Here is a 23383-nt window from a genome sequence, read left to right as displayed (position 1 = left end):
CGACCAAAAGCAAGGGGGTCGGCCCTTAACAGTCAAAAGGCTGGTAACCAGCACATTACCAACCAGTAGCAAAAACAGACAAAAAGAACAGGAGAACCAGCAGTCAGAGATAAGAACCTAAAACAAGAGAGCTAGAACTTGAAAGGAACCCTAGCAACTAACCAAAGTCCAATGAGGCACCCATGCCTAATAAAAACATAATTACAGCTGATAACCAGCAAAACTATAATTGTCATAACAGTATATAAAGTCTTTGGATCCATGGACCCCATAACTGAACGGAAATAAAAAAAGACTTAGATTTCTTTTTTCCCTTTTCCCCTTGCATGAAGAAGAATTTGGGCCCAGTCGTCAGCAAGGAACATAAAGAGTAATTTATTGTCCTCCATGTCCAAGCTAGCTTCCTCCTTCTCCTGTGCCAGCAATTGGAGGGTAGTTGCAGCAGCATGAGTAACTTTAAGTCCAAACTTGGAGAAGGTGAAAAACCCCTCCTCCAAAGCTTTGACTCTTTCCTCCAGGTTTCTGTAATGCTCCTCCACCGTCACCTTCTCCTCTTTATGCTCCTCGACCTTTGTAGCAGCAACCTCCTTCATTTTTTGTCCCTTTGGTTTATCCTGCAGCACCCGTGGGTTAGAAGAAATCTTCGAATTTTCCTTAACAGGGGAAGAAATGGTAATTGGGGAATTATCCTTTTTGCTCGTCTCATCACAAAAAGTAAGGGGTTTAAGTGAGAAGCTAGCTGAAACATGGGTTGTCTCAGTATTCCTTTCTTTGCCGTCCGACACTTGAGTTTGAGTGTCATCCATGAAAATGTTCCCAGAATTGAAACTTTTTTCCCCCTCCTCATTACCATCATCCTTTTTAGAGTTGGAAATGCTTTCCTCCTCCCTTCTATCACTGTTATTCTCAGAGCTATCTTCTTCAACTTCCTCAACAGGGTATCTAATTGACTTCTGCTTACCCCTAGCCCGGGACTGAGCTAGCCTACTAGACCTTCTTCTTGCTTTTCCCCCAATATCTTCACCAAAATCCTCTCCAACAACCTCTACCACCTTATCAACTTTTAATTTCTTGCTTCCCTTTTGTTCTATGGCTATGTCAAGTTTTTTCTTTTTCTTAGTATCCTTACTAGGAGATGGCCTAGGAGTATGGATTTTCGTCCCCGTATTGGAGCTCGGGGGGGAAATCCTACTATGGCGGGGGTTTTCCACAACAACCTCTCTGGGGGGACATAAAGCTAAGTGAAACTGATACAGACGGAAAATTAACCCCTGATGAGTAATGGTGAAGTTTAGGCCTTTACTTTTTTTTTCCTTAACATTCTTAATCATATCCTCAAGCGAATGTAGAAGAAAAAACGGAATGGAAATGAAATCCCTATTTCTAAAATGATTCAACAAGGGAAAATGATAGTAATAGCACACTCCAAACCTGCCTTCTAGGGTGAGATATTTCATTAGAACCAGACACACATCATCCCAGGGCTCAGGTAGCTTATCCCTTTTAAACCCTTCTGTGTAGCGAATCGGCTCCTCATTCTCCACAAAGAAGCTTTTCATGCTATTCTCATCCGAGACTTTGGTGACTTTCTTCCACTTTTTTCCCTTCATTGTGAGTCCTGTTGCCATGGCAATAACCTCCTCCATGACTTGAAAAGTAATGCCGTTGATTGTGACCTTCCTATCATCCCAATTATTCACAAACTATAACGCACAATTTTCATATGTGCCTGAATGTTGTTTCAAGGTCTATGGTGTGTTTTAGATGTTCGTCACCTTTCATTCAGTGTATGCATGTGTCCCATGATGATAAATTGCAATTCTTAGTCATTTCGTGAAGTATCATTTTGAGCATTTGAGAAAATCTGCATTTTCTTTCCAAGAAAATCTGCATTTTCTTTCCAAGTGTGAAATAGAGTTCAGAGGGCTAGTTTGCATTTGAATATCTTGCACCCGGTTAAGTGTCATGACTTGTCACTTTGGGAATGCTCAATATGCATATCAGAGAACCTATGTTCCAGATTTCAAGTCGTTTCAATCTGTTTTGAAAGGGTTTTGAATCTCCAAATTTGGTGGTTTATTGTTGTCATGTTGATGCACATTGTTTAGAATTTTGGGAAGCCCTGTTTGACAGTGAATATTTCGTAACTCATTAAGAATTTTGAAGAAATGGTCATACTACTGCATTATGATTATAGTCATAAATGACACCTTATGTTTGCAATTTCAGGGTCTGATGAATTCATTTGATGAGTTTCCCAAGCTGATTCCATTTGCAAAAACTTAATACTACTCATTTGCTTTTTAAGACAGTTAGCAAGTAGCCTTGTTTGACCAATCACAACTTTGACCCATTTGACTGAAATGAAGAAAAAAATTCTGTTGCATTTTAGGGGTTAGAGACGTGTCATGTTTCAAATTTGACCTTATGACGAATCTGTTTGACTAGTTTTCAGATGTGATTTTCTTTGCAATTTTTGACATGTTAATGCAGATCAGTTTCATAGATTGGTCAGGAGGCCCGTTTGGAATGTTAACTTTGAAACCATGATAGATGAAGCCAAACGGATTTTACCATTGTGTTCTATACCAAAAATATTTGACGTGTGCCAATTTTGAAGCTGTCACCAATCCATTTGCACACTTTCCCAGGTCCGTTCCATTTGCAAAAAACTCTATTTTATCAGTGTGTCTACTTTTGCAATTCCCAAAAGTCAACTTTAGATGTCTGCCAAATTTTCTCAGTAATATGTCATGAGCCTAAATCCTAGACTTGTATTCTCTATATCAAAATGATGTCATACCCCAGGTCTCAAGTTTTTAAGCTGCCGTTTGACTGGTTTTTGAGGTCAAAACCAAACTTAATTTCTTGTTTCTAATGAGTTGTTTACAAGATATATTTCAAAGAGGCAACTTCAGAGAATAATATCTTTCAATCTAAAAGTCGTTGTGACACAAAATCTAACAGGGTGAGAGTATGTGAACTAGAGAACAAATGTGCCAGTTGTTAGCTCCAGGTTGTTTAATTTCGCTAGTTTTTAAAGCCAGTTCAGAGGCCTCTTGACACGAAATGTGGATAGTTTGCAAAAAAGGGTAAAAACCGAGTTTTAATTGGTTGATCAATGATCAATTTCAAGATCAATCAATGCAATGAGTTCAGATGGATCAGATTGAGGGGTTAGGTGTTTGAGTTTGAATTTTTTTTTTAGTCGGACCCACTTTGGGGCCAACTAATTTCATCAAGGGGCTAAAATAATGTTTGCAGGATAAACATGTCTCAGTAAGTTAAAATGATTATGATTGATTGTATATCTTAGCATGTACACATCATTTCTCAAGATCAAATGGACATGTGGTTAAAGGAGGAATTGAACAACACCAAGGAGGTCTCAAGGTTCATATATGTTGAGGCCTATTTCATCAATGAAATTGTTGATTCTAAAACTATAGCATGATACAAAATGTATTGAGAGCTTCATTAGTAAGATGGGGTTTTAAATTTGACATACAGTTGTACTGCCCTTATTGATCGTAACATCCAAAGATAAGATGTACACTTAGTATATGGTAGGGTCCAAAGCAATTCCAAGAGAGCAGTATTCTTGTGCATTCATAAGGTTGTATGGAATGCCATCTTTGATTGGGCATGTTTTTAGATAGTTTTGATCGATTGAGTGCAAAAGTTGATTGCAAAAAAGGATCATTTCAACCAAATTAACCTGGATCGCTGCAACATATGAAAAGGATTTGCTGTGACAATTGAATTTTAAATATTGGAGTGTCACATACTGGAGGGGCAGTGGATATTTGAGAAGAAATAACAATGTTCAGAACCCTCATTGTTGAAATCCAAGCATATTGGAGGGTGAGGCAGCCTTGTCAAAATTTTGCAAATGCACCATGCAATTCTCTGGAGATTTTTAAAATGTGAACCTGGGGTGTAGTTTGCTGGTGATTAATGTGTGAATGATGCGCAGGGAGGCATCACTGACTATAGATTGGGATACATTCTTTTGATAAGAAATGAGTTTTTGATATACAAAAAATGTTGTTGGGGGAAGTTCAAGATAGAGCCACATTGTAGAAGACCGTAGTTTCCTCAGCAAATTCATTGTGGATTAATAAAAGGTGAGTTTGGCAATGCTTGCAAAGCCCCACATTGTTCACTCCATGATGAATGATTGTAGTTGAAGTTGAGCTTTTCAATCTATGTGGTAATTGCATATGAAAATGAGTAGATTGTTTTACTATCTTTATTGAGATAACAAGTGCTAGCTGCTGGTGCCCATTTGATCATCACAATATGCGAATAGGCTTAGATCAAGATTGAGTGCTGATGAATTCTGTTTCTCCATGACAATATGACATTTAATTTCTTATCTCGCTGATTGTGAAAGGAGACAGAGTGGTTATGTGGAAATGGAGCCACATATCATGAGATGTTGTGTTGTTTCAATTGCCATTGCAAGATACGATCACTTCTACTAGGCACGGTACATAACATTAAAGTGGGTCTGTGATAAGAAAATGGTCAACCCTACCCAATGGATGGATGTGATTGTCAACATAGTGGATGTTAGAGGATGTTGAAATTTGCTAGATAGATGCTAACTTAGCCTTGGCAAAAATCAGATATTATGCATGCATTTTTGATACACTAATTCTCATCTAATGTGGCTAAGCAATGTGTGAGTTGCAGTATGAAAATTAAGGGGAGTCCTATGGCCGTGTGGGATCATACGTAGTGGATGCTATTACCATTATAATGAGGAGATTATAGGGGTAGGAGAAGCTTTCAACACTGAATACCGAGTTTGAGGGATATGCTTGGTTCAGTTTTCAACTAATGAAGGCCCGTAGGGGCTCGCTATTGTGATTTTGAACAAAACACTAGAATTGCATTTATCCCACATTTGCTGTAGAGGAGGTTTTTTTAATGTTTTTATGTATCAATACTTTATATGTAAGTATCAACAAGCCAAGTGCTTTTGACAAGATTGAAGCTCGTGAGTGGGGCCTGCTTGGTGGGTGTGAAGTTGAATAGTTTTGACCGACCTGTATGATAACATGGTGAGTGACATAGAAGTGAGTTGTATCAAGTTAGCGAATTGAAACATGACACTTGGCACGTTTACCAAGGGGGTTGACTTGGGCAACCTAGATAGGTGGCAAGATTGAGTTTCTTTGCCAATGGAAGTGTTAGTGTTGAGACAAAGCGTGATGCTGCCACGCAATAGTGGGCCCTGCGGCGGTGATGGACCTTAGGGCAACACGTGGCATGATTTCGTGTTCTTGCCAAATGATGTTGTCAGACATGCAACAAAGCAAGATGTCGCCACGTGGTGAGGTGGACCCAGGGTGCCCAGTGAGCAGGTTGTTGACGTGGCATTGAGGTGGTGATGACTTGGTAGTGTTGATGGATCACAAGATGACATGTGGTGCTTGAGGTTGAAGATGATGACATCAACGAAGGACACTTATCAAAATCTCGCTAACCCGCAAGATGGTGATGATGTCATCGCGATGAAGCGAGATTACACGTGGCAAGGATGCTTAGGTTGTAACATCCCATTTTCTTGGGTCTAAATTAACATCTATCATATTCAAGGAATACCGTTATTACTTCGTTTCATAGGAAGACAGTTATATTGTTTCATGTTCATGTGAATAAGATTTACCGTTAAAAATCAGTTAGACAAAAATTCTTAACTTAAAAACTTGAAGTACCATCAAATGAAATTATTACAGAAATTGAAAACTACATACCTCGGAAAATTGAGATTGATATCAACTAGGGATGCTTCTGCAACCACCCGGGTTAGTCCACAAATACCTCTATAACATTACCACAAAACGACTTCTATTCAATATTGCTAAACCAAAATCAAATGACGATTACCATTAAATACCATTATATAAAATTAGGGCATCTCATACCATTGGATCAATTAGGGCATTATTTACCTTTGGTTCATTTAGGGCTTTTGATATCGCTATCTCACTTAGGGCTTCCGCTACCACAGATTCAACTAGGGCTTCCAATACCACGGATTCAATTAGGGCTTCCGATACCATTGATTCAAATAGGGCTTCGACAACCATGGATTCAATTAGGGCTTCTGATACCGCCATATCATTTAGGATTATAGTCATCTCTCAATTAATTAGGGCTTCAGATTCCTTTCCCTCCGATTACTTAACTGTGACAGTATCTCAAAATTAGAAATATGCTTATAATCGATATTCATATAAATGAAAAGCAATCCTTGATTCTATCTCTTATATCCAGGTGTAAATTAACAATAACAATGAAATAACTCAATTTAATCTCACCTCCTCATAAATAAAAGTGATATTACTTGTTTTCCGATTAACAATTGAATGTATAGCTTATCTCTGTCTGACATACGTCTGACATCTTGGGGAGGGGTGAAACATTGTCAGGGGCTTAACTGTTCAACCTCGGACCAAATCTTATCCCCTCACGATCTCTAATGAGAAAGGCCCTCCCTACCGGGAACAGACAGGGGACATCTTGCCATCCATTGGGCTTCTTGGTAATAAACTCACCATACGACTTGGCAGTAGGAGATCACAATAACAGGAATATGCATGAGCTATTAATTGATTCATATTAAATGGTAAATATTGAAAATGTCATAACTGATACTGGTTCATATTATTGATGATTCCTTTTTCACACCTCATCACCCATCTTCTTGGCTACACAGCTAGGTGAGTCCTAGGTATTCGGAATTCTCAGAGCAGACGGCTCTATCAATTATTCAAGAAGATTACATACAACCATCATTTCACATTCTGTATTTACATAATTAAGTTCTTTCAAATTTGAATATTAAATTAATCATAACTAATTTTCTTTTAACTCCACCTCTTCACCATTCTCAGGCCATCAAGCCGGTGATTCCTTGGTGCTTTCAGATTAAAAATCACAAAGGTACGTTACACCTTCTTCACTACATACTGGCATCTTAGCCTGGTGAAATCTTGGTATTCTGATTTTAATATCTTACTCTCAAATAAATATATATATATGTACCAGGATTAATTCCATTTGAAATGATAACATTTATGCAAATGAATTCAGAGAATTTCTATTGAATCATCTCACATATTCGATTATAAATGGGTAAGAAAAATTGGCAGACTTTTATGCATAAAGCAATATCATATTATCACAAGAGATATGACAGACTGTAAAAGCAATATCATATTATCTCAATGAAAACGTCATCCTTGACAAAAGGAAAATCGACATCTTTATGCTTTAAATTGTGTCTTATTATTTCAATGGAAAATGATAGACTTAAGAGAAAGATATGACAAGCTTATTGCTTAAGTCAAAGACATAGCATCTTATGTTATTACTAAGGAAACCGATGATCAACAACGTCAGCTAAGGGAGCAAATTTATGATCAATACGTAACAGAAAAAGAGAGTGTAAAAGGGTTCACAAATTATATCAAAAGCCTTATGTGACTCTGCCGTATATCTGCAAAGAGCCTTGCGTATTTGGATGAATCCGCCAACTTATTTTGAGACCCGCTGCAAAATAAAATTGTCAAATAGTACATTATATAGTCGGGTTGTCTCTACAAACTATGAGGATGCTAACAATGGGTTTGAATGCTCAAAGAACATGAATGTTGAAGGAGGAAGAATGCTGATAGTCGATTAAGGAATCCATAATATAGAATGAGCTAGAGTTTACGGCTTCCTTCAGTTACAAGAGCTCATTCGGATACCACTCAAATCGAATTTATAAAAAGAAGGAAAAATAAGAGGAAAAGAATAAGAAGGAAAAAAAATAAAAGGTTGGAAAAATAAAGTTGAATGATTATTCAATTCAAATCATCAAATATTAAATCGATTTTCATGCCAAGAATTAATCGGTTAAAAGTAAGAAATTATAGTTTTGAACATTATTATAATCACTTATTTAAATTATTAAATTATAATGTTGTTAAATCATTTTTATATTTAAATGCACAAATATAAATTATTATCAAAATAATAATGATGCAAGGTAAATTAAAATCCTTTGAGAGATGTTTTACATTTTAACTTAATTATTTTAATTAAATTAATTGTTTAAATAACTCATGCGGTTCCACAGATGTGTCCTGTTTCAAATCGCTAGGTCCTCTACTTGTCTGCCTAGTGATGGTGATGCCTTGCCTAATTCTTTTCTGACAATGCTTCCACCCCTTTGACATGCTTCCTGCAAGGAAATTCTTCGTAATTAATTTAAATTATCATAATAAATTATTTAATCGTAATTAATCATAAAGGTTAACCATTTTCTCAATATCATGAGTTTTTGAGTAACGATCAACTAACACATCATCTTCACTTGAAATCATAATGACTATCTTACCATTTCGCCAGATTATAACAAATTAAATTGCCAACTGACTTCATGCGAACCTCAACGATTATATTTCAAACTAGGTCAAAAATTGGGATGTAACATAGGTGGATTGAGATGAGGTGGCGAGCTGACAAGGATCTGAGAGCGAATTAGAAGATGCCATGTGGTGGTGATGTGGTAGGCTGAACAGAGGTATTGACTAAGCAGTGACTTGGACAGAAGCAACAAATTGCACGTTGACTTGTGTCAATTGCAGGTTTGACTATTTGGCCAAATATTAAAGTTGGAGGGAAATCTCTAATATTTGAAGTTTAAAACTATTAAAAGATGTGTTGTCATCAATGGATGCACAACATGAAATTTTAAAGAGGGATTTAAAAATTTGTGGGCCCCACACATATTTTAAAATCAGGATTGCCCATATTATAAAGTTTATCTTTATAATATTTCAAATTTTTGAGAAAGGGGTCTGCACATTTAGATTAATGGTTTGCCTGGTTTTCAACGAGGGGTTTCTGGCCCAAAACTTGAGTAAAGGTAGGCTTATCATATATCATCAAAAAGCTCTCATAGTGTAGATTCTAGATTTGCAATCCAAATGCATGCAGGTGTCCGTGGTAAAAGTTATTCAAGGTTTTGTTTGAGTAGGTCAACTATTTTTCATTCCTGGCTGTTTGTTGGTCCATGATGACAGTTATAGATCTTTTCTTGTGAATCCGCCATTTGGATAGGGGCCAAACTTGGTGAACTTTCTCCCAACATTATTATTTTGTCATCTCATGCATTTGGTGGAGTTGTTTTGCAGCAGATCTGATCTTTTCTCCAAGAGGGGTTTTCATCATTTTGATGAGATATTTTCCAGTTTGTTGCATCAATGATGAAGATCAGATTTGGCTTTCAGTTGAGGAGAGAGAAGAGAGGTTTTCCTTTAGCAGAAGATGAAGAATGAAGATGACAAGTGGCAACCAAGGATCAGATTCGACCCAGCTTTGTTCTTCTACATATTCTCTTCTCTTTTCATTCTGTAGGTTTGGTTCCAGAGCAAGGCTCTAGCTGTGATTCCACCTATTCTTCAACATTTTCTCTCTGTTCGAACAATAGTAATGAAGCTATAAAAGATAGCTCTGGCCTTTTTGTGTTTTCATAGGTTATTTCATGCATCTTGAATGTATTTGTCTCAAGGAAATGAATACAAAACAACAAATGGAAATAGTTTCATTCTGATTCTTGTCTCCTATCTCTGATGTTTGCAATCTTTTGTGATGTGTAAACAATGATCATAGATCTTAGTTGCAACTTGTTTAGGGTTGTATGTCTTAGTATATTTTGTTGTTAATTCAAAAAATCAAGTTAGTGCTTGATGTATTTTGACAGGGTTGCAGATTTCATGCAAGGATTCTACTAAGCACGAGATTCATTGTGAAGAATGATGTCTGTTTTACAAAGTGAATAGATAGATCACAAATATTTGGATGTATGTTGTAGTTTGTGTGATACCCAATGGATTAGGCATTGATCTCAGTCATGAGACTACATACTTTGTTGTTTCATATTTGGGTTATGCTGAATTCAGTCAAATATCAAAATCTATTTCCCTTTTATGTTGAAAAGCTGAAAGGATGATCCCCACTTAGCTTGTGAATGCATAGGTCATGTTATTAGCTATTTTGTACCTTTGTTATTGCATAGTGAAGAAGATTTAAGGGTTAATCTGCTTTGTCTAGATTCAGATATGTATTTTTGCACTAGTCATATGGATGAATCTAAGGTCCACCTGCCTAGGTTTTGCAGAGCCTGAATTGTAGGAGTAGCTTTATGGTTGGCCCGGGTTCTAATCAAAGTGCATCCATCATAGGAGTTAGCTGCCCTTAGATGCATTTTGTTTTTAGCTTCCAGGTAGTTAAATCACTGTTAAATCAGGAGCCAACAAGCGGCAAGAGTGTAATAAACTAGTTCTTGTGGACTTGTGGTGATGGTAATTTTGGTGGACATCCATTGGGAACTAACATTGCCTAACAGTCACTAAATTATGCATTTGATTTTCAGGCTGAGTTCTACGTAGACACTTGTCTGTTGTGGTTTGGTATTATTTTTTCATATAGTGGGTTTTATGTCTGAGCTCTAGTATGTGGACAAATCTTGCCGATTTTCCATGAATCCTCAATTAGTCTTGATGGAAATCAGTTAGTTTTCAGGTTATAAACTCATGGCTATGATGCATAGAGGACAGAGAGGTGGCTAGAAAAGGAGGATTTTTGTTGTTGAACTTACAAAGGACTATATGGAATGTTGGCTTTGAAGTCATCATGAAAATTGTCCTGGTTATATTTCACAAGGATGCATGGTAATATCTAACTCATTTTGAAGTGCACCTTGATAATAAGATAATGATACTGGATATATGTATCTTTCTATGATTATACAAATATAACATGAACTACATCTATAATCCATTTGCCTACATGGAATTTGAAATAAGCCGTGAATGATGCATATACAAGGGTGGGTTGTCAGGACTGTCATAACAATGTAGCAGTTGGGTTGTTACTTTTTGTTCAAGTTATGTTTCATCCATTGGGATTTCCTCATGGCCATCTATTTAATGATGTATTGTGGGCTTGGTTTCGACTGTTTGGTTTTGATTTTGCATTAGAATATAATGGGTTATGATTCATGAACCTGATGAGAACAAGATCATATTAAGAGGGAGGGGTGTGAATCAGTATAATACAATGGCTCACTTTTCAAATTAACAATCACAGTAACATCCATTTTACAATATCAATCACACAAGTTCTAACAATCATGCAACCCAAGTAGAACACACAATTCTTGTGGGAACTCTTTGGGAGAAACCACATCAAAATATTTCTTATATACCTTTTACAAATTTTGTTATCCATCCATCCCCTCTTTAATGATTTGTAGGCACTGAGCCACAAGATGCCCCAATCCTCACAATTGAGCACCAACTCAGGAAGCACCAATCTTCTTCTGTCTAAATCCTTCCAAATCTGCTACAATCCTGTTTATAGATCTGCCTTATTCTTACTCATATCTGTGTGAAAAACCTTCATGGAATCTGCCTTGCTTTTGTTCTCTTCTTTTGCAAGTCTTCTGCGATATGCTCCAACAATTTGCTCTAAAACTCGCTTTGAATCTGCTATGAAACCTCTTTTATATCTGCTGTTAATGTCTGACTGTTCTTGTATGATAACTCTTTTATTTCACAAACACTTCTCTGCTCCACATCCCACAAATTTTATTTATTAGTTTTCAAGAGAGGCAACTTCATGAATGGATATGTCTGTTTGCAAGGGGCATAACTTTCAATTTATATACAACTTTTCACATCTAAAATTGGGTGCTCCATTATATAGGTTGGCCCTTACAAAATACAATTTTATTTTATTTAAAAACTTCCTATATTGCGAGCCACAAAAAGAGGGGTCGGATTGCCACCTGATAAATCTAAATATGGGCTCCATAGTTAGGTAGGGGTGGCCCAAAATGAAATCAATTTAACTTAAATTTATTTAACACAATATAAACACCAAAATGAGGTTTAGATCTGCTCCTGTTAGGCATTTGATTACTCGTTTGATTGGTGAATTGCATCATGATGAAGTTACCATCAAGCTTCCCCACCAAACATCTAAGTACCTTTGACATAAGGATAATATGTCCAACAAAACCTTGTTCTTTATAATGCTGGTTGAGAACTTTTACTACGGATTCTATAGATTGGGTATGACTCTGTTTATATTTTAATGGTCTTTGTAAATTTAACCTAGCATTGTTATGTTGTTGACATGGGTATTATTTTTTATGAAAGGTAAAATAGGTTTTGAAGGGACCCACAACCTTTTCAATAGAAATGCTGCCTATGGTATAAGCTCAAACAACCAATGACCAACCATCAAAGAACCAATATATGACAAAACACAAGTAAGGAAGTCGAAAACCTAGTGTAACTCTTTTGTCTAGCTTTAGTGTCCTACTAAAGAAGGCAATCATACAAGTTGATCACCTCTAAATCTATTTCTTCTTATTTTCCAAGTACTTCTTGGAGTGATTCCATCACGTGTATGAGCACTTGGCACCTGCTACCTTGGAGACGAACCTTGCTTAACTTTAACCTCAAACAAACCAACATCATTAGCTCCTCCATATTCCGAGCTCTTTTGTTCTTTACCATTTCAGTAAGAATGTGGATCCCTTAGGCATATTTTTCAATAGTAGTTTGGCTCACTTTCACTACATTCTCTAGCTCCTTATGGACCTTTTGATTAGCATCTTCCAACATTTTGATGCAACCTTCGCACCCATTCTTCATAATGCTAACACCTCTAGCAACATCCTCTACAGTTGGAAGCACCTTTTTGTTTTCATCCCTATTTCTAGATAGAACCTCATCACATTTCTTCGCCTTCATCTTGTTTTGGATAGGTCTCAGCTTCACATTAATATGGCTGATTTCAAGGTAGAACCACTTGAATAGCTTGAATTGTCTCACCACGCCTTCCTTAGCTAAATTAAGCGCATTGTTGATATCCTTCTTGTTCTATTTAAGAAAGTTGAAATCCTCAGGTAGCTTGTGTGTGGGAGGAGCTTGGTGCTCTTGGGATAGGTCTGTTGGCTCCTAATTTAACAGTTTTAAAATTAACCAAGAAACCATACCAATACATCTAAGATTAGCAAATTTCTATGATGGATGCACTCGACTGCAATCTTGGGCCAACTATAAGGCATAACTCCTCCACTTCAGGCTTTGCAAAATCTAGGTGGGTTAACCTTGAGGTTCTAATATATGGTACCAGTGCAATTAAACATATAATCTGAACCTATTAACAGCAGATGAAACCCTTTTGTCTTCTAGTACTTATGCAAAACATAGAAATGAAATAGCTACAAATCGTAACCTATGAATCTATAAGCTAAGTGAGGGTTAATTCCTTTCAGCCCACTACAAAACATGGAAAACTGAATTGATTTGATTAAAAGGATTTGTGCAAATGACCTTCATATCAGCTTGCACTTGATTTAGTAATCAGTGCCTTATCCATTGCATCATAGAGTCATTACCAGTAGGATGACCTAACTTGATTGCCATACAATTAAGTTTGTCAATTGAAATCCCCAAATTCCATTCTTATGAAATATCCCCTCCATATACCTAGAAACCGTATCAAATCATTGAAGCATTTACTAAACTCTTTGAGTTAAAAGCAACAACAGATCTAATATACAACTCATCCAAGCTGCCTTAAATCAAATGAACCTTATTCACTCAATTACAAAGTCAATAGCATATGAAGAATTGGGAGATAGAATAAAAGAACCCAGATAATTCATTGTAAATCCCCTTTTGTATTCATCCTTGAAAGACTGGATACATTCAACTGGTAATACTAAATGAAACTCAAGATATGTCATATGATCTATCATCAATTTCCATTATCTCAGAGAAACAAGACATGAAATGAAAATAAAGCTGCACAAGAGTGGATGTGTGGCCTTCATTGCTAGAGCTCTACTCAATTAGACAGGAAGTAAAACCAGCAACAACCTAGTATCACAATAGTGAGAAAAATCTCTAGAACTGGAACCCCTACAAAGAATGAGAGAAAGAAAGATATAGGAGGAAATGAATTTCTGGATCTGTTCTGTATCTGATAGGTGTCCACTTGGAAAACCTCTTCAAGAAGTTAAAAGCATCTCTCTAATCTCTCCCCTCAACTGGTAAATCAAATCCTCACTCAATTTGCCTCCCTAAAGTATAAAGTATCTTAGATTTTTGATGAAAATCATAACTGATTGCAAAAGACAAAAATCTTTGAAAAGTTCCCATCTAAAAGCAAGCAAATTGTGAAAACTAGAGGCAAAATACATCATTATGCATCAAATTAGAAAACAAACTAAGCCAACCAAACAAATCAAATGTATCCCAACTGAATTTTGTAACTGCATTGATGAAATCATTTCTTGCAATTGAACATCCCATTGAAAATACAAAACCCTTTGTAGCGTGCATCAATGACCACCTATGCAAAAACAAACTCCAAAATTGGAAATTTCGTCTTCTCCTGATTTTGGTAATATATAATATGCCTATATTTGCTTATCAAAAACTCTCAGAATCTCAATTTGAAAAATCAGCTCTTGCTAGGCTTTGGAACTGGATTATTGCATATATTTGAATTTTCATAAAGTTTAAACTATAGGATTAATTCAAACTTTATTTAAAACTAAACAGGCACGTGAATTTGAGAAGAAATATTAAAAAATCAATTTTTCAATGTAGTTTTGAATTTCCCTCCGAAGGTCCATTCGGGTCAAACCTGGTTGACTTGCCTGACACGTGTCAAGTTTTGATTGGCTAGATTTTGTTTCATCATCTGACCCTTGCCACTTGGGCACCACATGGCATCATCTCATTGGCCGCCTGCTTTGCCACATCATCACGTCCCATCATCGTGCCACATCATTGGTCGCTATGTCGCTTGATAAGTCAGCATTGTGCCATGTCATCGCGACATAGCGACTGTGTGACATGCATCATCTTTGCCACCTCAGCCTCCAGTCACCGGTCCCCCTCAGCTCGCCACATCAGCGCCTAGTCTTCAGCCACATCATTATCCTTTCATTGCCGCCTCAGCTGGTTGCCATGTCGCTATGCTTATCGATTGTGCATCTTCGTTTGGCGACATGGCGACCACTGTCAGATCCGGCACATGTCATCTGGTCATTGGCGGGTTTCATGTCATTTGATGACGTTAGCTCATACTTTGTTCAAAATCATTCTCCCTCCAAATCCGGCCAGCTGGGGTCCACCATGTGACCTTTGTGGCTTACAAAAACCCGTGTCTTATTAGACACTAAGCATGTTGAGTGTTTGTGTATAAAAACAGCATAGATAACATTTTCCCTTCAATGTGGGATATTGGTTTGGTCATTGTTTTTAACCCCTGTTCTTAATTTTGGGCCTGCATTCATAGCTTCATCCTATTTGCATGTGGATTTGACAAATGCAAGAAGAATGTCCAACATCCAGCATTCGTTTTCCTTCTTGCAGTGCACACACCACCTTTATTTGCATCTTTCACACAATGATATCACCCTTTTAACGATAAACCTTCTTCCTGATGATCCTCAAAAGTCTATTACTGCATACAATGTCTTTGGTATCTGTAATAATGGCAAGAATTAAAATAACTTGGTCGTAACTCTTGCAGGAAGTTAGAAAAGGCTGAAGTAAACAAAAAGAAGAAAAACGCTTTGGAGATTTGGGAGTATGGCAATGTTAGCACCCGCTTTGAGGAGAATGATTTGCCACTTCAAAAACTTGTGTCTCCTCTTAACACAAGCCTGCAGATTTGCATGTAACAAGTCTTCTTCAACGTCCCCTTCTACTCCAGTAATTCCTCCCTTCATGTCACGGCTTTGGACCTTGATCATTTGGCAATGACTGCATAACCAATTCCAAAAACTAGAGCCCAAGTTTTGCTGCATCTATATCAGGTGACTTTATCAAATTTATGAATCCTGGAAGGCATCTTCTGTTGACAAGTACAGTCAAGTGTTCCAAAATAGTCATCGATTCACCTGTTTCTTCTACTGTAGCAACACAAAGATTACCCAAGACATATGCCACTTCTTTTCGTATATCAAATGTTGCAGTCACCAACAAATGCAATAGAGATGAAATTGCTCCACTAGAAGAAATTAACTGTTTGTGAACCAATGTCCCTACTGCAATATTGGAAAGGGCCCAAGCTGCCTCCTTTTTCAAAGTACGGTGCTGACTTTCCAAACATTTAATCATTGCCCCAACCACAGACCCAGGAATATCATTCCCTGCAGCCATAACTGCATCTGTTTTTCAATTATCTCCAGCAACAAGGTTCCCTATACTCCGTAGCACTGGAGTGTGCAATGAAAGTTGATCTGAAGAAGCAAGCCTTCCAACAAGTGGTGACAATAGCCTAGCTTCTATCAACAATCCTTAATGCATCTCTGACAGAGTTGTAAGGTAAACAACTACCCTTGTACGTTCCCATGCTACCTGATTTAATGTTTGAAGAATTTCGGATTCCAAAATTCACTTAAAACCACTCAGAAACTTTTGTTTTGGAGTCCTTCCTTCATGCCGTGGGAGTGGTCTGCAGATTAAGGGGAAAGGAGGGACGACAGATGTTTCAAAAAGAAAAGAATGTACTTCGCCTGCCACTGACTTCTTTCTTATTTGCAAGGCACCAAAGCATGGTTTCATTCACATTTTCAATTATATCTTTCATTCATTCATTAAAAGCTTTCATTCATTCAGTTGTAGCTGGATGAGGAGGATGGCCTTCATTCTATTTATTTCCATCTTAGAATCAAAGCTTCAACTAAACATTGGCGCCCATCCCCATCTTCCATAACAGTTTCTACAGTGCTTTGCGCATAGACTCCATCCTGCAAATCATTAAGGTATTATACAAGATCTTCACATTACCAAACTATGCTATCAAAAGGTAGAAAAAACTTCTCAAATGTGATTTAGAAACTTTCTCGAAATTCACCATCAACAATGAGTAATTCAAGATTTTCTCCAATTTCCTCCTTAAACACCTCTGGAGATTTGAGATGTCTCTAAACTTCTGCCCTCTCATTCTTGATTATATCCCTCTGATCATAATGCTCTTCCTTGTTATTTGTAAACCCAAGATGCTCCATAGAATGCCTCTTTGTTAAAATAATTTTAATCCCCACCTTTCTATTCAGTCGGGCCCCCAAAAGTGGGTCCGACTCAAATTTTTTTCGTTTTCAAACAACTGAAATGCAAAATTGATTTATTGAATACTTGACTTCGACTGGAAACAATTTGTATCATTGGTTTGACTTTCAAAACTCATTCACCTCTTTCTACAACTTGTCGACTTTGTGCTAGGAAGTCCTTTGACCGGCTTTAAAAACTGACAAAAAACACCTGACCAGGCTCTGAAATCAAGCATACTAATTCTTTGTTCCACATTCTTGCACCATGTCAAATCTCGTCCCATGACGAATTCTCAGTCAAAAGATATTGACTGTCAAAGTTGCCCTTTCAAAACTGCCTGCAAGAAAATACGTCAGAAAACCATAAAAGACGTTCGGATTTGGCTTTGAGAATTGGGTAAACTGACACTTGGGAAAACAAAACTTGGGGTGTTGGTTCACTGTTACGAGGAGAGTATAAATTTGCGATTTGGGCTCATGACGAATAACAAGACACATTTGGCGAGCGGTCAAAATGGGCTACTCAAATTTGCAGACTGGAAGCAATGCCAGAAAAACGTTTTTTGCAAATGGAATGGACCTGGGAAAGTGTGTAGACAGATTCATCAAGACTTGAAAATTGGCATACTTAAAAAAGTATTTTCAGAGGAGAATATAGTGGTACAATCCATTCGATCTCACATGTCACAGATTTCAAATTATGACATTAGGAACAAGGTTACCGACCAATCTGCCTTTTTTGACACCAGTAAAACTTTACAAATTGCATTTGAAAACTGATCAAACAGCTTCATCATAAGCTCAAAATTGAAACATAGAAAGTCTGACCTCTAAAGTGCAATGCAGAAGGAATTCTCTCATTTTGGTGAACTGGTTCAAAATTATAACAAGTCAAATAGGACCTCCCAGAATTCTGAACAATTCACATCAGCATGATAACAATAACTGACCAACTATGAGGGATTCAAAACTTAGTTAAACAGATTCAAAACGACTTGAAATTTGAAACATAGGTTCTTTGATAAGGATACTAAACACTCCCAAAGCGGTGAGTCATGAAACATTACTGGGTGCGAGATATTCAATTGCAAACACAACCTCCTATTTCTGTTTGACACTAAGGTAGAATCTTAGATTTGGACATTGCTCAAAATGGGACTTCACGGAATGACTCGGAATGGCAATTTATCATCATGAAACACATAGATGCACTGAATGCAAGGTGTTTTGGGGCTTCAATTTTGAGTCCCAACAAGGTCCATGTACTGGTCTGAAATAGTATCATCCATCTCTGTTTTTCCTTTAGACTTATCATGATTATTCTACCCAATAAGAATGTCCTTACCGTTTTCCGCAACTTGCCTCTTTCCCTCCAAATTATACTTACCCATAGTGTGCTTCATTCTTGCCAATTTATCCTTACGTTTCCCCTTATCGGGATCAATCCTTTTACGGTTTTTATAGGTGAATGCACATTAGAATCCAACTCATCATCACCTTAGAACCCCTCAACCAAGAAATTTGGGTCTTGTCTCCTTAGGGGTTGTCTTGGCTTCAACCTCCATAGAGTCACTATATCCCTTCTTAGCTACTCCCTCTTCCTCTTTATTGATTTTTTTCTGTATTAGTACTCATGTTTGAGTAATAGACAAAGTATGGGTGGTAAATCTAGAGGGTTTTGGTGTTCTGTTTAGGCTAAGCAAGATTGGATAAATAATTTCTATACTCCTCCGTTAACATAAACCCTCATGTGGAATGGGCATCTTAGAATATTTCCTATGATCTTGAATTCAAGCCTCAATAGTGTTGGAACTACAATTGGAACAATTGTTATGTTGTCATTGATGTCAAACCTTACTGGTAAGACATTTACTAACAATGTAGAGTGCCATATTATTTGATTGATGTAGTGGATTTTACAAGAGAATACAAGATGAACTAGTTAAGTGGTTGAGCAAAGAGGAGTAAGTATGATGGAACTACAAAGGGCACTTGATCAGTTAGTATTTGACAAGATAATATGTTGTTTGATCATTTTATTAAGTGAAGAAGAAAGACGAATTGAATTGTAGAAGAGATGATTGATAGAAGTTAATGAAGATGTTAAGCATTACCAAGTAGAAGATTAAGGAACCTAAGTATCAATTGAGCAAAACAGTATTAGTTGAGTGATGGTAATGACCGAGCAAGATGAAGGGAAACTGAAGTAGTGACCGAGCAAGCCAGTGCAAGCCGAGTGAGACAAATCAGTAGTGACCGAGCTACCTAGTGATGACCGAGTTGAAGAACACAGTGATGACTAAGTGTCAGCAAATTAACAGTTTGAGAAAGAATCAAGATTTGAGGGAGACAGTTGAATTTACAAAATAGTTAAAATATGTTAAAGATGAGGATTGATGAGCTGGCATATTTAATGCATGAATTAAGTTTGTTAAGTGATCTAAGGCGAAAATTCAATGAGAAGTTTCAAGGAAAGAAGAAGAAAGACAAAATGATGAATAGATTCAATGAATCCGATCAAACCCTAAGCTCTACGATTATGTTTAAGTGGAAAAAGATCAAATCTGTCGATTTAAGGAGACATATGAGATGTTTACATGTTGGTTGGTGAATTTGTGAAGAATGAGTGGAAGAACAAGAGTTGTTGAGGAAAAGTGACAAGTTGGTGAAAGAGAGATTGCTTGAGGTGTTGCCAACCAGATCAAAGATCAGAGATGGAGAATGTGATGAAGACTAATCAATGAACTAGGAATGAGCTGAATGTAGATTTGAACATGCAAAGTGAGCTGTAATTTATCAGATCAACCTAGTTGTTACTTTCTAACCATTGTGGTAGTAAAATCCTTCAATCAAGGTTGACCTAACAGTCATTTTGTAAACTCTTTAATCAAGGTGACATTCTGATGGGATGTTTTAGATACCTCTAACAAGGCCACTCCTAACAGGGTGATTAAATCTTTTAACATGGTCACACCTAATAGTGTGTTTGTAACCTTTAACAAGGTTGGCTCTTAACCGAGCTCACTTTAGAAGAGTAGAAAAGTGATAGCATGTTACTTGGTGGTTTTTCCCAAATTGAGTTTCCACATTAAATCTTGGTGTCATACTTGTGCGAATGTTGTTTTCATGTGTCATGCTATTTACTGTTATATGTTTCTGCAATTTGGCTAATGCTAAAACAAAGAGCTATGTGTTGATATGAATAAGTTGGATTACTGATGATTTTCTATATGAACCAAGTGGATTTATGAGTTTGCTTAAGTTGTTTGAAGTTGTTAAAAGTTGAATTGGTACATCTAGACTTAAGGATAATTGATTCACGCCCCCTCTTAGTTATTCTAATCATTCTAACAAATAGAAGGAAGCAAATAGAAAGGAAAGGAAACAACAAGCTTGTGATGAAATTGATTGAGCAAAATGAAATGATACCCAAATAAAGAAGTGAACTTGGAATCAAGCTTAACATATCTCATTATCACCTTAGTTGTCTTGCCCCAAAGCAATTTGATGGAGCCCCTATCATACCCATTTGAAGCAAGCCTAGTTAAGTTTTTCCTTTTATCCTTGTTAAAGAATCTGTTCATATTTTCTTTTGAGGGCTTTTTATCCCTAAAGTTTTTCTTGCTCTTAGTGTATAGCCTTGAATTATGGCCAATTCGGTCCTTCAAAATATCCAGCTCTACCTCATAAATAGGCACAATGCGATTCTTCCAACCCTTGACAAAATCTTTGGTAGCTTGGGGGTCACAACCATGGAGCTTCTCAAGGTAAGGGGTAACACCACCACTTGTCTCCCAATTCTTCCCCACCAGGTCATTGCTCTTTGCTCCTTTGCAAGAAATAAGCTTAATGAAGCTTCTAGTAGTAGAGATGTAAAGAAAATTGAAACAAAGCATCCATACCATTGATAGAAAGTAATGGGGCCCAAGAATTACCCAGAATAATCTATGTGAATATCAACTTTGAAAAGACAGTAATCATAACATTAAATGGCGTAGTCATACCAACAATGCAAGAACTCATGATTTAAGATGGCATTAGCCTCGAGGGGAGGGAGTTATGAAAAGCCCACCTATGCTTCAAAGAGTTAGGAACTCCTGGGGTAGCAAAGCAATCAGCTAACCTATTGCCTTCCATATAAATATGGGAGATATGGCACTTAAAGATTCTAAAGAATAGAAACAAAGTCCCTAATAAAACTTTCAAGGTTCAGCTTGGCTTTTGTTTTTCTATGGCCAATTGGTGATATTCAATGAGTTACCTTCAACCCACACCTTAAAACCATGAGACTAGACCAATTTGAGATCATTGTAGGTTGCATTTGCTTTAGCAAAGTGGTTTGACTAGGGACCAAAGGGGACTGCCATAGCTGAAATAAACCTACCATTGTGAAGTCTCAACACTCCCCACTTCCAGTAGGCCTAAGATTACAACATTAAAGTTAATTTTGACCCAACATGTCCCTTGGAGAAGCCTACTAGACCACATTGTCCTTGGAACTCTTGACTTTGTGAATGGGATTGGTAGTTTTTGAGTCAAACTCATTGACCCATGTTTCATGAGTAGTGATTCACACGAATCCATCTCTCATGATAATAAATGAAACACTTAGCACTCATTGGATCTAGGTGATGCTCACAAAGGTGAAGCACCGAGACTTCCCAGAAGGTCACCCATCCCAATACTCTACTTTGGCTTGAGCATGCTTAACTATGAAGTTCCCTCCATGGTTAAATCCACTTTGCTTGTCACCCCATTTGCAAACCTTCACCAAGTGTTGTCCCTTATGAACCATTCATTAGAAAGCCCCTTAAGCTCATCAATTGATAAGTAGGAGATATTTTCCATAGCAAGCCAAATTTTGATATTGCTATCACGATTTAACTGTGTAGTTTTTGAGTCAAACTCATTGACCCGTGTTAATGAGTAGTGATTCACACAAATTCATCTCTTATGATAATAAATGGAACACTTAGCACTCATAGGATCTAGGTGATGCTCAAAGGTGAAGCATTGGGACTTCTCAGGAGGTCACCCATCCTAGCTACTTTGGCTTGAGCGTGCTTTACTACAGAGTTCCCTTCATGGTTAAACCCACTCTACTTGCAACCCCATTTGCAAAACCTCCACCAATTGTTGTGCCTTATGAACCATAAATTAGAAAGCCCCTTAAGCTCATCAATTGATAAGGAGATATTTTCCATAGCAAGTTAAATTGTGATATTGCTATTAGGATTTAATTGTATAGTTTTTGAGTCAAACTCACCGACCCATGTTTCATGAGTAGTGATTCACATGAAACCATCTCTCATGATAATAAATGGAACACTTAGCACTCATTGGATCTAAGTGATGCTCACAAAGGTGAAGCACCGAGACTTCCTAGGAGGTCACCCATCCCAATACTACTCCGGCTTGAGCGCGATTAACAAAAAAGTTCCCTCCATGGTTACTTTTCTTGTGATCCCATTTGCAAAAACTTCACCAAGTGTTGTCCCTTATGAACCATTCATTACAAAGCCCCTTAAGCTCATCAATCGATAAGTAGGATATATTTTCCATAGCAAGTCAAATTGTGATATTGCTATTAGGATTTAACTGTGTAGTTTTTGAGTCAAACTCATTGACCCATGTTTAATGAGTAGTGATTCACACGAATCCATCTCTCATGATAATAAATGGAACACTTAGCACTCATTGGATCTAGATGATGCTCACAAAGGTGAAGCACCAGGACTTCCCCGGAGGTCACCCATCCCAGTACTACTTTGACTTGAGCGTGCTTAACTATGGAGTTCCCTCTATGGTTAAACCCACTTCAACCCCATTTGCAAAACCTTCCTCAAGTGTTGTGCCTTATGAACCATTCATTAGAAAGCCCCTTAAGCTCATCAATTGATAAGTAGGAGATATTTTCCACAGCAAGTGAAATTGTAATATTACTATCAGAATTTAACTATGTAGTTTTTGAGTCAAACTCATTGACCCATGTTTCATGAGTAGTTATTCACACAAATCCATCTCTCATGGTAATAAATGTAACACTTAGCACTCATTGAATCTAGGTGCTGCTCACAAAGGTGAAGCACCAAGACTTCTCGAGAGGTCAAGTCAAAAGGAAGCTTCTGTTTGTTAGGAACCTGCCAACCATAATCAGATACAGAGAACCTTGGGCCATCCAAAAAAGAATTAGAAATCCCAGCTATGAAATTCTCCTTGATAGAATTAAAA

The 23383-nt window shown here is 37.3% G+C and overlaps 1 protein-coding gene across 4 annotated transcripts in view; it reads left to right on the top strand.

The window, feature by feature from the left end:
• LOC149542721 (carbonic anhydrase 2-like) overlaps positions 1–23383 on the top strand; it is a 51597-nt gene that overhangs the window by 13580 nt on the left and 14634 nt on the right. The window lies entirely within an intron of this gene.

This window comes from Cupressus sempervirens, chromosome 8, assembly GCF_028749045.1.
Source record: "Cupressus sempervirens isolate cs-2001-9-10 chromosome 8, ASM2874904v1, whole genome shotgun sequence".
Lineage (NCBI taxonomy): Eukaryota > Viridiplantae > Streptophyta > Pinopsida > Cupressales > Cupressaceae > Cupressus > Cupressus sempervirens.
Note: the sequence above shows the minus strand (reverse complement) of the source record. Positions and strands in the feature narration are given on the sequence as shown.